The sequence below is a fragment of the Protopterus annectens genome, chromosome 14.part0 (genome assembly GCF_019279795.1).
Source record: "Protopterus annectens isolate FY-2018-M chromosome 14.part0, PAN1.0, whole genome shotgun sequence".
NCBI lineage: Eukaryota > Metazoa > Chordata > Ceratodontiformes > Protopteridae > Protopterus > Protopterus annectens.
In genome coordinates this window covers 394124748-394137390 of record NC_056748.1, presented here as the reverse complement: position 1 = coordinate 394137390, position 12643 = coordinate 394124748, and the positions used below count along the sequence as shown (strand labels likewise).

The following is a 12643-nucleotide window of genomic DNA, read 5'->3' as shown; positions in this document are numbered from 1 at the left end:
GAGGGATCCCACCTGGTTTAATGCCTCTGCCCATTGGTGTTTTGGTAGGTCTGGCCATCCGTTTGGTCTTGGCAAAGTATGAAAGTGGAATTTGTAACCTCTTGAAACTACATCCAGAACCCACTTGTCTTGGGTTATGCAAGCCCAATTTTGGTGAAAAAGAGAGAGTTTTCCTCCTAAAGGGGCTTCCAGGAGGGAGGTTCCTGAAGCCATGCAGGGGGAGTCATTGAGCCTGTTTCCTATAAGATTGAGGTCTGTCCTCTCCACCCCCTGGGGGTGGAAGCAGTCCACTGTCTAGGTCTGTAAGAGGTCTGCGCTTGGGTCCTCCCTCTGGTGTGCCTATATCTACCCCTCTGAGGCCTGTCCAAGCTGGGAAAGGAACAATTTTTAGTTGGCCAATTTCTGCTAAATCTTGGGGGCTGAACTTGTAAAAAAATCCTTAACCGTTTGCATGGATTTTGACTTATCCTCCATTTTCTTTATCACCTCTTCAGCCTTAGACCCAAACAAAACTTTATGTTGAACAGGAGCATCCAGTAACTTTGCTATCACTTGATCAGGCAAGTTTTGTTCCTTTAACCAAGCATGCCTTCTAATGACTGTGCCAGTGGCAGCCGCCCTGCATGAAGCCTCCAAGGCATCAAAACCACAGTGTAAGCCATGCTTCCCCACCTGCTCAGTAGCATGCATCAAATCGTGTAATACTTTATTATCTGCACATGCAGAAATGGTACCTAGCTTTTGTTTCATAACAGACAGGAGAAATTGCTGATATTTTATCATATGGAATTGACAATTTAAAGCCCTAATGGATAAAGTAGCAGAAGTGTACACTTTTTTGCCCCATCTCTCCAAAGCCCTAGAATCCTTATCTGACGGAATAGGGTTCTTAGCAGAGGCGGCCTTAGGACCCTGAGAAATGGTTTCTGGATCAGCAGTAGGATTTTTATAAAGAAACTGAAGGGAGCCAGGGACCCTGTAGTATCTGTCAGGCTTAGCAGGGGCTGGAGGAAAGGAGTCAGGAGTTAAATTAGCCTCAGAAAAGACATCATCCACAATATCCAAAATAGGAGGAATAGCCAGGGGTCTGTGTTGGGGAAGAAGAAGGAAATCCCTAAGCCTTCTCTTAGATTCAGAGTACTCCTGTTCTTCCCAGTGAAAATGTTCCCTCATGTCATGTAAAGTTTCCCCAAAAGAAAAATCCTCAGGGGGAGAAGCTGAAGGAATGGATTCCTCAGCATCAGAATTCTCATAAGGAGGGAAAGCATATTCCTGTTCAGAGGAAGACACTGAAGAAATAGATGCCTGATCAGAGGATTCATAATCCAGTTCTTTTCTTGGCCTTTTGTCTGGAGGGGGATGCGAACCCCTAATCATAGTTAGCAAGTCCTCCGCCATTTTAAGCATTTGTTTTTGAGACTTGGGTCCCGGATCAGAGGAGGCCTGGGCTTGAGTCTTAGATTTAGAAGGAGTCTTCGCCTTTGTCTTTGCCTTTATCTGAAGCTGTGTAGGCCTGAAAACCCCCTCGGAAGCCGGTACCTGCACAGCGGCTCCGGACCCATCTGAGGGAGCATTGTCAGAAGGTCCTGCACCTGGAGTACTCAAAGGCCTAGTTGGCTCCTCGTGGGAGTCCGTTTCGGCAAGTGGTTCTATAATGGCCGACGACAGGGGCTGTGAAAGCGCCTCACTGACGACGGCCGAACCCGCAGCTGGCTCCGCTTGTAAACCGTCGTCTGATTTGGACCTCGGAGGCCTGCCCTTATCCTTGCGTCATTTGTGAACTCCTGTAGTCGGAAGCGTGTCCAATGACATTTTGTAATTAAATCGCCTGCCAAAGTAGTTAAAAGCAAAATCTTATCTCCGCTTAATAGTACGTTGATTAAATCTAGCACAAAACTGATAACTAGCTACGTCGTTGGTCAGGGCCTAAACAAGGAATACAGTAAGAGTGGAAATCCTTATGAGGTATTTGCTTCCCACAAGAAATACAATTATTAACTTTTTCTGACATCGGTCTGGAGCAAGAAAAAGGTTTCCCCAACGGGGTACTTAGCTTTGTGAAAAAGAAGAAAGTCTTCGGAATGAAGTACGAAAAATATCAAGAGTCAGCCGACCGGCACTTGCGAACTGCTTCCACCGCAAGGCAAGAAAGACTGGAGAACATGGCGTCGGCTGGCAGCTTTGTACCCCTGGCGCTATGACATCAGGGAGCATGACTGAACAGCCGACGCCGGACCCAGACTTTGGGATTCTGGCTGTCCGAGGGCTGCCTGCCGGCAGGAAGAACCCTACAGTGATGACTGCAACAGTGAAACACGATGATCATCTTAGGAACAGGAGACACAAATTTGTATTTCAGTTTCTGCAAGGCTTTACCTTTATCCTGAAGACACTTAAAAAGGTCAGCAGCTGCAGAACCAAGCAGATTCTTATTATCAACAGAAGCATCCAACAGTTTAGCCTTAATATCATCAAGCAAAGGCTGGAGACGAAGCCAAGAATAATGTCTCAAAACAGAACCAAAAGCAGCTGCCCTAAAGAAGGCATCAGCTGTATCCTAACTACATTTAATACAGTTGCGAGCTACCTAAGAAGTAGAGCCCAAAGAGAGGATCAAAGCCGTACCTTCAAAATCAGGGAGGATCTGAAATAGCCTGAGAAAGAAGGGCTAAAACATGCCTGGTCATATGGGTCTGGTAATTCATAGCCCAAAAGCCCAAGGCGGCAGCAGTATATACCTTCTTGCCTAGCCGTTCCATAGCTCTACTGTCCTTGTCTGAAAGAAGTAGTTTAATAGAAGGCAAAAGTTTAGAGGGTTTGTCAGAAGAGACCGACACTACCTAAGGGTCATCAGAAGGAAATCTGCAGAGGAACTTACACTCATCAACTCATCAGGCACCTTGTAAAATCTATCAGGTTTCTTAGGGGCTGGAGGTTGAGAAACTGGGGCCGCAGAAGGGGCAGCCAAGACTGAAGACACAACAGAGGGCTTAGGGGACTCCAATCTGGTAGCCAAACATAACGCATCAGAGATACTTCAGATGCAGCTAACATTGGGAAAGACAGCGATTCAGGTCAAAGCCTGCTATAGGTTCTCAACCATGTCCCAAAACTCACAGTCCACATTCCTAAGCACCCTGGAGAATATTAGGGTCCAACCTAACACTCTCATACTGGGTGACTTCAACTACCCCTCCATTCACTGGGAAAACTATTCATGTATCAATACACTTGCCCAACATTTCCTGGAATTCATTAATTCCAATGCCCTGGACCAGCTCGTTCTTACCCCCACTATAGGTAGCAACATCCTTGACCTGGTCATTACTAACATGGCGACCGTTGCTCTACACCAATAGTCAACTCCTCTCTGGTTAGATCTGACCACAAACTAATCACCTTGGAAAAAAAAAAACCCACGCAAAGGTAACCACCATGAAAAACCTCTCCAAAGCTAACTTTGGGCTCCTAAAAACAGAGGTAGCTAACTTGACGGCAGCCATGCAAATGGAGACTAGTGGCACGACTGCTGAATCATACACCAATGCACTGTACAAACATGTACACAAATGCATGGATCTCGCCATACCCAATAGAACCACAATGCTCTCCTCCAAAAATAGGAAGCCAATCTGGTGGTCCCCTGCCTTAAACAAACTCTACAACAGAAGGAGGAAACTGATGCAGAATAAGGTGAAGTCCCAAGACTGGAAAAACTCCCTGATCAGCCTCAACAAAAAGTTGAGATCCCTCATCAAATCCTCTAAAGCTAGCTACAAAAACAGAATTGCAGCATATAGTAAAGACAACCAAAAGGCCTTCTATAATTATGTAAAGAATCTCCATGGCAATACCAGATTTGCTCTGAGCTTCTGCACAATGGTACCTCCTATACCGAGCCAATAAGAAGTTATGTACTCACCATAACGTTCCATCTGAGTAGGTGACTTCATTTGTCTGCAACCTTTGGGTCTTGGATCCGAATTCGGATCCGAGCCGGCAACTTATTCATAGCTTAGAGATCCGAGCTCCTAGATCCTCCCCTTACCCATAACCCCCTGCTAACCCTGACTGACCTCAGATCAAGTTTGCCCGTATACAAAAAAAGTCGAAGGCTAATACATCCTGAAGGATATAATAGAAGGACATACAGGAACAAGAAAATTTCTGAGGGCCAGGGGGAAGGAGGGGGGGATGATTGCAGACAAATGAAGTCACCTACTCAGATGGAACGTTATGGGGAGTACATAACTTCTTAATCTGAAGTAGGTACTTCATTTGTCAGCAACCTTTGGGACAGAGTCCCCAGCTACCTGAATCTTGGGTGGCCATCATGGAAGGATGTTCCGGAGCACTGCATATATATAATGGTTGATAAAGGTATGAGATGAGGCCCAAGTGGCCGCGGAACAAATATCATCCAGTGGAACTCTAGATCTAAAGGCTGCAGAGGTAGATACAGAACGAGTAGAGTGCGCACGAATTCCCTGAGGTGCAGGCCTCCCAGAAGTGTCATAGGCCAAGAGAATACACTGTGAGATCCATCGTGATAAAGTGATCTTAGAGACAGATTTACCTAGGTTAAATCTGGAAAAGGAAATGAACAACTGGTCGGATTGCCTATGACCAGCAGTCCTGTGAATGTAGAAGCGCAGTTGTCTGTGCACATCTAAGGAGTGAAGTTTGTATTCTCCCTTGTTCTGATACTTAGGGAAGAAAACTGGTAGGTTAATGGACTGATTGATATTGGCCTCTGAAGCCACATTGGGAAGAAAAGAAGGATTGGTCCTGAGGTACACTCTATCCTGATGAAAAGCCAAGTATGGGGGTTTCACACAAAGGGCCTGAAGCTTGGAAACTCTTTTCGCCGAAGTATTAGCGACTAGGAACGCCGTTTTCCAAGAAAGGTACTTAAGATCGACCGAGGCAGCTGGTTCAAAAGGGGGAGCTGTCAAGGCCTGTAAAACTAGAGCTAAATCTCAAAAGGGTACAATTTCCCTGATAGGAGGTCTGAGCAAGAAAGTACCCTTGAGAAAGGACTTACACAATTTCGCTGTAATCAAGGGGCCCGATTCATGCCCCACATGGTAATAAGAAATAGCTGCTAGTTGAACCTTGACCGTAGAGCAGTTAGCCCCCTGATGGAAGAGACCTGTAAGGAACTCCAACATAGTCGGTAACGGGGCTGTGAAGGGGTCTAAGTTATTATTCTCCATCCAGATGGAGAAGCGCTTCCACTTACTACGATAGACTTTCCTAGTAGAAGGTTTATGTGCTGCTACGAGAATGGCTTTAACCGGTGAAGAGATTCCGGGAGTCCTGACTAGGAGTGGAACTGGAGCAGCCACGCTGTCAGCTTGAGGTTGTCCAGATTCGGGATAGGGAGGTCTAGGGGATGAGATATTAGATCCGGGAGGGGATCTAGAATCCAAGGTGGATTTACCAAGTGAGACCACAGGTAGGGGAACCACGTTTGACGAGGCCAGAATGGGGCAATGAGGATCATCCTGCTCCCCAACTGACTGGCTTTCTGTATGAGTTTCAGCATCAGGGGTAGAGGAGGATAGGCATAAAGTAGACCGGGGGGCCAAGCATGCATCAGAGTGTCTCTCGGGGATTCCACAACGGGGAAAGTAGAGCGAAGTAACTGTTGTATTTCGTATTTGAGGGAGAGGCGAAGAGATCGCAACAGGGTTGCCCCCACACAGCAAAAATTCGCTTCGCTACCTGGGGGTTGAGAGACCACTCGTAAGGGGAAAGAAGGGTGCGGCTGAGTCTGTCCGCCAGTATGTTGGACCGTCCCGGAATGTGCGTTGCAATAAGAAAGCGGTTGGTAGAAATCGCCCATTCCCACACTCTCATGGCCTCTCGACAAAGAGGATAGGACCTGGCTCCCCCCTGCTTGTTGATGTACCAGACCACTGACATGTTGTCCTTCTGTATAGCAATAATCCCTACCAGAAGAAGGTTCTGTAGTGCTCGCAACGCCAATAGCAACGCCCTCATCTCCAGGACATTGATATGCAAGGAGGTCTCTGTGTCGTTCCATGTGCCTTGGACGGTCTTGCCTGCGCAATGCCCCCCCCACTCGAGGCGAGAGGCGTCCGTGGTCACCGACGGGAGGTGGTGTGGAGAAGGGACGTCCCGTATGGAGATCCGGGGATTGGAGCCACCATACGAGAGCCATCATGCACGCCTTGCTGATGGAAATAGGATGGTGCGGGGGGGTAACGATGAAACGACCATTGGACTTGAAGGGTCCATTGCAGTACCCTCATGTTCAGACGAGCCAATGGCAGAAGAGTAATTGTTGCCGCCATGGAGCCTAGAGCCCTCAGGACCAATCCCGCCGGTGAAGCTGTAGATTGGAGGATGGCCTGTACATGCAGCCTCAGGTTCTGAAGACGTTCCACGGTCAGAAATGCTAGGAGATTTCTTGTGTCCAATTTGGCCCCTATAAACTCTATCACCTGGGTAGAACAAGAGAGGATTTGTTCATGTTGATGGTGATGCCCAGCTGGGGGGCCAGCCAGAGGAAGTAGTCCCTCGCTGAGCAAAGTAGATGCCTTGTCGGGGCGGTCAGGAGCCAGCCGTCCAGGTATGGAAACACCTGCATTCCCTGGAACCTCAGGTGGGCTGCTATCACTGCTAATACTTTAGTAAACACCCTGGGGGCTGTGGTGAGACCAAAGGGAAGGACCCTGAACTGGTAGTGCCTGGCTCCTAGCCGGAAGCGGAGAAACCTCCTGGATCGTCTGTCCATAAGAATGTGGTAGTACGCATCCTTGAGGTCTATAAAGCACATCCAATCGTTCTCCCGAAGTAGGGGGAGAATGGATTGAAGAGTGACCATTCGGAATTTTTGTTTGGTTACTGACAGGTTCAGAAGGGAGAGGTCTAGGATTGGTCTTAAGTCCCCCATCTTTTTTGGCACCAGAAAGAACCTGGAGTAAAAACCCTAATCCGAGCTGGTCTGGGGGGACGGGTTGGATGGCTCCTTTTTCTAGCAGCTGCTGGATCTCTGCAGCTGCTGCCTCACTCTGATCGGGTGGTACATCGGGGAGGCTTTTGGGTCATGGGACATGAGATAAGGGGAATTTGGTACCCTCTGGATATGATGCGAAGCACCCAGCGATCCAATGTGATGGACTCCCAAGCTGCCAGGTGCTTCGAGAAACACCCCCCGACTGCCTCCAGAGTGAAGCAGTCGGGCAACCCCTCAGGGTTGTTGCGTGGGTCGGTCAGAGAAAGGTTCTCTGGACCCAAAATTCTTCGGGCCCCCTCTGCCTCTAGGGTGGCGTCCTCCCTGTCCTCCTCTGCCACGGAAGGACTGGTTGTCCGGAGCAGGCTGGGAATGTTGCGATTTCCGGAACCACATCTTCTTCTGTCCCTTTTGGTTCTTGGAGAAGGACCTCTGGGGAGTGGAGAAGCGGACTCCGACGGCAGACGTCTTCCTGTCCTTTTCGCTCTGGACTAAAGTGTCGCGAACGGTCTTGCCAAATAAGGCAGAACCATCAAAAGGGTCATTCGCAAATGACGCCTTAAAGGGTTCCACGAAGTCACAATGTCGGAGCCAGGCCTGGCACCTCATGACTAGGCCTGCTCCGCTGGCTCTAGTGGCTCCCTCTGTAGCATGGGACAACAACCGCATAGAGATATTAGATATCGATCTTAGAGTGGTCATGCGAGTGGAGTACAATTGCTTGTCCTCCGCCGACATGGACTCCGGGGGGGAAGCAGCGTACTCTTTGATAAGATCTCGCTGCATCCTTATAACGTGTGCCATATAGTTCAGAGACCTTACTGAGAAGGTCGCTGAACTAAAAACCCGCTTCCCCAGGCGATCCATCGAGCGGGACTCTTTGCTCGGTGGATGGACAGGGGGACTCTCCTGAGCTAATTCCCTCTTGGTGGCTGCCGCCGTCAACATGGCATCTACGGGGGGACCCTTGCTCCAGTGGGATCTGTCCACAGGGGGGCTCAGAATTCGATCGGGGCGTTTGGGAACTGGCTCCACAGTGTCCGGCTCCTTCCACGCCCTGGTGGTAATAAGGTCCACCAGGGGGTCGGGCAGAGGGGGCACCCAAGAGGTAGACGGTCCTGCTTCGAATGCCTCCAGGAACACGGACTCGTCGGAGGAAGCCTTGGGGACAGACCACACCCCCCTCTAATCCTGAGCATTTCCATGATGTCTCCAAAGGAGACATTTTCGGGGGGTGACCTAGGGGAGCCTTCCCCTTCATCCAAGTCCGTGTCTTCTGTTAAGGACTCGTGGGAGTCCACGCGTCTCCTCTTATACTTGTGCTTATGAGGCACATCCTCGGGGGGGCTGTCCGAGGAGGTCTCACCAGCAATGACCTGTTCCAAGGGAACGACCTGAGACATCGAAGCAGGCTGTCCCTGAGGCCGGGTGATGGAAGCCTGACTCAGCCAAGAGGGAGTGCGGGGTGGAGCTGAAGCAAGGGCCGGGGGTCCGGATGCCCTCAACAGAGCCCTCTCCACTGCATCGAAGGCCAAGGGGGAGTCGCTCTCTCTGGGATCCAAAAGTCGACTCCTACTCGGATCAGATGGAGGGATTGGAACCGGAGCCGAGACCATCGGATCCGAAGGACCCGCGTGCTCTGACCCGGACGGAGCCGAAGGCACACAGAATCCCACGGATCTGAAGCTCGGCCCACGGCTCTGAGAGCTCAGATCCGACAGGGAAGGACCCGACAGACTCGAGGGCAGAGTCGGATCCGAAGTACCCAGTACTGTCGGCGCCGACCCACCCCCGGCTCCAACGCTGCCCGGCTCCGTACGCTCCAAACCTGAAAAGCGGGTCAGAGAAGGAGCTATCGGGGCAAAAAAAAGGTGTTGAGCTCCCCCCCCCCAAAGGGGGGGGGGAGGCATGAGCACTCCCATCTGCAGCTGGGCCTGGATGAACCTTCGCATCATCCGGTCCAAGTCCGCATCCGAAAGGCTGTAGGTAGATCTCGAAGAGGCCACTGAGGTGGGCCGGGAGTGCCGTCTCGATGACCTCGATGGAGATCGGGTCTCCTCCTCCTCAGGTCCCGAAGAAAAGCATGGGGATCGGAGCCGAGGAGGAGGAGACCTGGAAGCCGTGGAGGGAGAAGCCCGCTTAGCTGGGGGGGGCCAAAGCGGAGGCCTCGGCCCGCCACTTGTGGTGCTTCTCCCTCCTGGCCTCCCTCTCCTCCGGCACTTTAGTGGGAGTTGAGTCCCGGCCGGAGGGAGGGAGGCAGGAGTGGCTGCCACCGAGGACTGGGGTGGCGCCACGGGAGTACTGGAGGCCGAAGCCGGATCCGGGGGCAAAAGTCCTGCCAGGATCAGCTTCGACCTACGGTCTTTCAGTGCCCTGTGGTTGAACCCTGCACAGAGGAGAGGTGTTCAACCCCAAGGCACCGAACACACCGAGTGAGGCCATCCGCCGGTGAAAGCTTATGGCCACACTTGGTGCACTTTGAGAAAATAGGCTTTGGGGCCTTCGACATAGTTTTTTTTTTAAACAACAAAAAAAAAAGATTTAAAACTAAACTACCTCAACCAGACCAGGCCCCAACACGCAACAGTCCACACACACACTACGTACCAGCGAAGGAGGGGGAGCAATTACACTAAAAAGGGAACCTAACCACACACAGTTAACTACAAATAACAAGTGAGAAATAAGTATTTTTTTTAACAAAAAACTGTCACTTATCTACCACACGCCAGGAGCTCAGGAATCTAGAAGCGTACGCGAAAGCGGCAAACTAGATCTGAGGTCAGTCAGGGTTGGCAGGGGATTATGGGTAAGGGGAGGAGCTAGGAGCTCGGATCTCTAAGCTATGAATAAGTTGCCGGCTCGGATCCGAGTTCGGATCCAAGACCCAAAGGTTGCTGACAAATGAAGTACCTACTTCAGATCAGATATTATCAATATACTGGCCGACAGATTCAGTGCCAACTTTACCCATCTCTCCCCTCCCAAAGGACCTATCACATTAACAGTAGTTTGCCAGGCACCCAGCATTACTGTTGCACAGGTTAAAACAGCACTGACTAAGACCAAGAATACAGCTTCTATGGGACCTGACAATATCCCTGGCTGTGTTCTACATGAACTATAGAGTGAACTGGCACCTCAACTCTGTGCCCTGTTCAATCACAGCCTCACCTCAGGCTTTGTCCCTACCAAATGGCGCATTGCTACAGTTATCCCTCTCCACAAAGGAGGAGCAACTACCCTGTGAACTATCGTCCCATTAGCCTAACAAGTCTGATATGCAAAGCTATGGAATGCATCATCATGGACTTAATAAACAAGGATATAGGGAATCTCCAAACTCTGGATCCTACACAGTTTGGTTTAGTGAAGGGTAGATCATGCCTGCTCGACTTGGTTAACTTCTTTGAGTCAGTCACCAGAGCTGTGGATGAAGGCTAGGTGGCTCACACAGCCTACCTTGACCTGGCTAAGGCCTTTGATACCATTCCCCACTCAGGAATCATAGAAAAACTCAGTAAGCTAGGCATCAACCCCTATATCACTAGCTGGGTAACAAACTGGTTCACAGATAGAACCCACAGTGTGAAAGCAGCTGACTCCAAGTCAGACAGCCAACCAGTCACGAGTGCAGTCCCACAGGGTTCAGTCATGGGTCCTCTCCTGTTTGGTATATACTTCTCTTAAGTCCAGGCCAACATGAATGGACTCTGGCTGACAAAGTTTGCAGACAATTGCAAGTTGGGAGCTATTATTAACTCCCCAAGTGATGTTGATATCCTACAGAAAGGCCTCACTGAGACCAACGATTGGTGTCAGAACCATGGCCTTAAGCTCAATACCAAAAAATGTGTCGTCATCCCCCTTTGGGGAAAAACCCGGTTCCCATGAATTACGACATCGATGGTAGTCCACTGAACACAGAAGGCATTTTAAGAGATCTGGGAACACAGGTTGACACCAACCTCTCTTTCGACCACCACATTGCCTGTGTGATGAGAAAGTCCTTCTCTGTGGCACATCTCATTACAAAGGGTTTTGCATCCAGGAAGAAAGAGGTCATTGTCTCCCTCTACTCTTCCCTCATTAGGCCAATTATCGAGTACAACACCCCATTTGGCAAGTACCTCACTAGACACCTGCAACAACTGGAGAGGCTGCAAAAGTACCTCACAAAGAGGATTCTAGGCCTTAATTAATTACATCCGAGTGACACCTCCAGGTGCATCAGCAGTTAACTCCTACTGACGACTCCAGGTGTCAAAAATTGTTATGTACAGGGTTCTAAAAGATTTCATCTTAAAGCTTACACAATGGCAAACTCAACTGCATTAATATTTTACCTCTGTCTATTGCAGGTAAATAGATATTAACTATTGTTTTTATTACATTAACTTATATAGATATAAATTTCACATTTTTCTAAATATCTCAACAACCAAGTAACACAGACAGAACTCCTTAGCCTCATATGAAAACTCTTCACTAGCTGAATAATATGCTGACAGTATGCGTGTAACTTGAATGGTTGCTGGGATACTGTAAGTTGTTTACACAATATTACAAATGTAATAGTTCCTTTTTGCTGTGACTTGTAAAATTCAGTTTAAGACCTATAAAGTACAGTTTTGTACCTACCATAAATGTAGATGTCCGAACAGGATAGCATCTGCAGTCATAACAAATGGGTTGTCCTGTCGTCAGGCAGCCCTTCGGTCGGCCGGATTCCAAAGTCTGGGTCCGGCTGATGTCGCACTTCACCCGACATCATCTCTGCTGGTCTTCGGGTATAAAGGCATCAGCCGACGCCATTTTCCTCAGTGTTTCTTGCCCCAGATGCCAGTTGCCCTCTTGGAAAGCTAAATTTTGGATAAATGCCAATGTTTCCAAAATAGTAGAAGGCAAATACAAAAAATAAGCATGTATGTACATATATACAAACAAATACACCATAAGAGACTCCCCCCCAAGCTAGCTATTAGGAGGGTAAATACCCTAGGAGTACCACAGAGGGGAAGGAGGGTGGGTAATCCTGACTGCAGATGCTATCCTGTTCAGACATCTACATTTATGGTAGGTACAAAACTGTACTATGTCCTTCAAGGATGCATCTGCAGTCATAACAAATGGGTAGAATACCATAGCCAAACTAGGGAGGAGGAAGAAGAATTATGGTGTAGTTAGGATCCCTTGCAGTACAACAGTGGCAAACCCTGCTCGGGATCTAGAGTATAGAGGTAAATTATAATGCTTGGCAAATGTATGCACGGAGGTCCAAGTAGCCGCCTCAATAATGTCCTTGGTTGCCACTCCTCGTAAGAAAGCTGTGGTAGTGGCTGTAGCCCTTGTAGAATGAGGTCTTATGTTCTGTGGAATTGGTTTTCCATGGTAGGAGTAACAGAATCTTATGCAATTTCCTATCCATTTGGAGATTGTCTGTTTGGAAATTGCTTTTCCTTCCCTTCCTGTTGCATAGGCTACTAAAAGCTGGTCAGTTTTTCTGTCACCTTTGGTTCTGTCCAGGTAGTAGCGTAACTGTCTATGTACATCCAAGGTATGCAGCAGTCTTTCCCCCCTGTTCTGTGGATTGGGAAAGAAGGTAGGTAGGTGGATTGCCTGGTTCAAAGACATTCTGGATACCACCTTAGGCATAAATGT

General features: G+C 49.0%; 1 protein-coding gene across 1 annotated transcript in view; it reads right to left on the bottom strand.

Moving 5' to 3' along the window:
• The window catches only part of CCAR1 (cell division cycle and apoptosis regulator 1), a 2906903-nt gene that overhangs the window by 1888082 nt on the left and 1006178 nt on the right, over positions 1 to 12643 (bottom strand). The window lies entirely within an intron of this gene.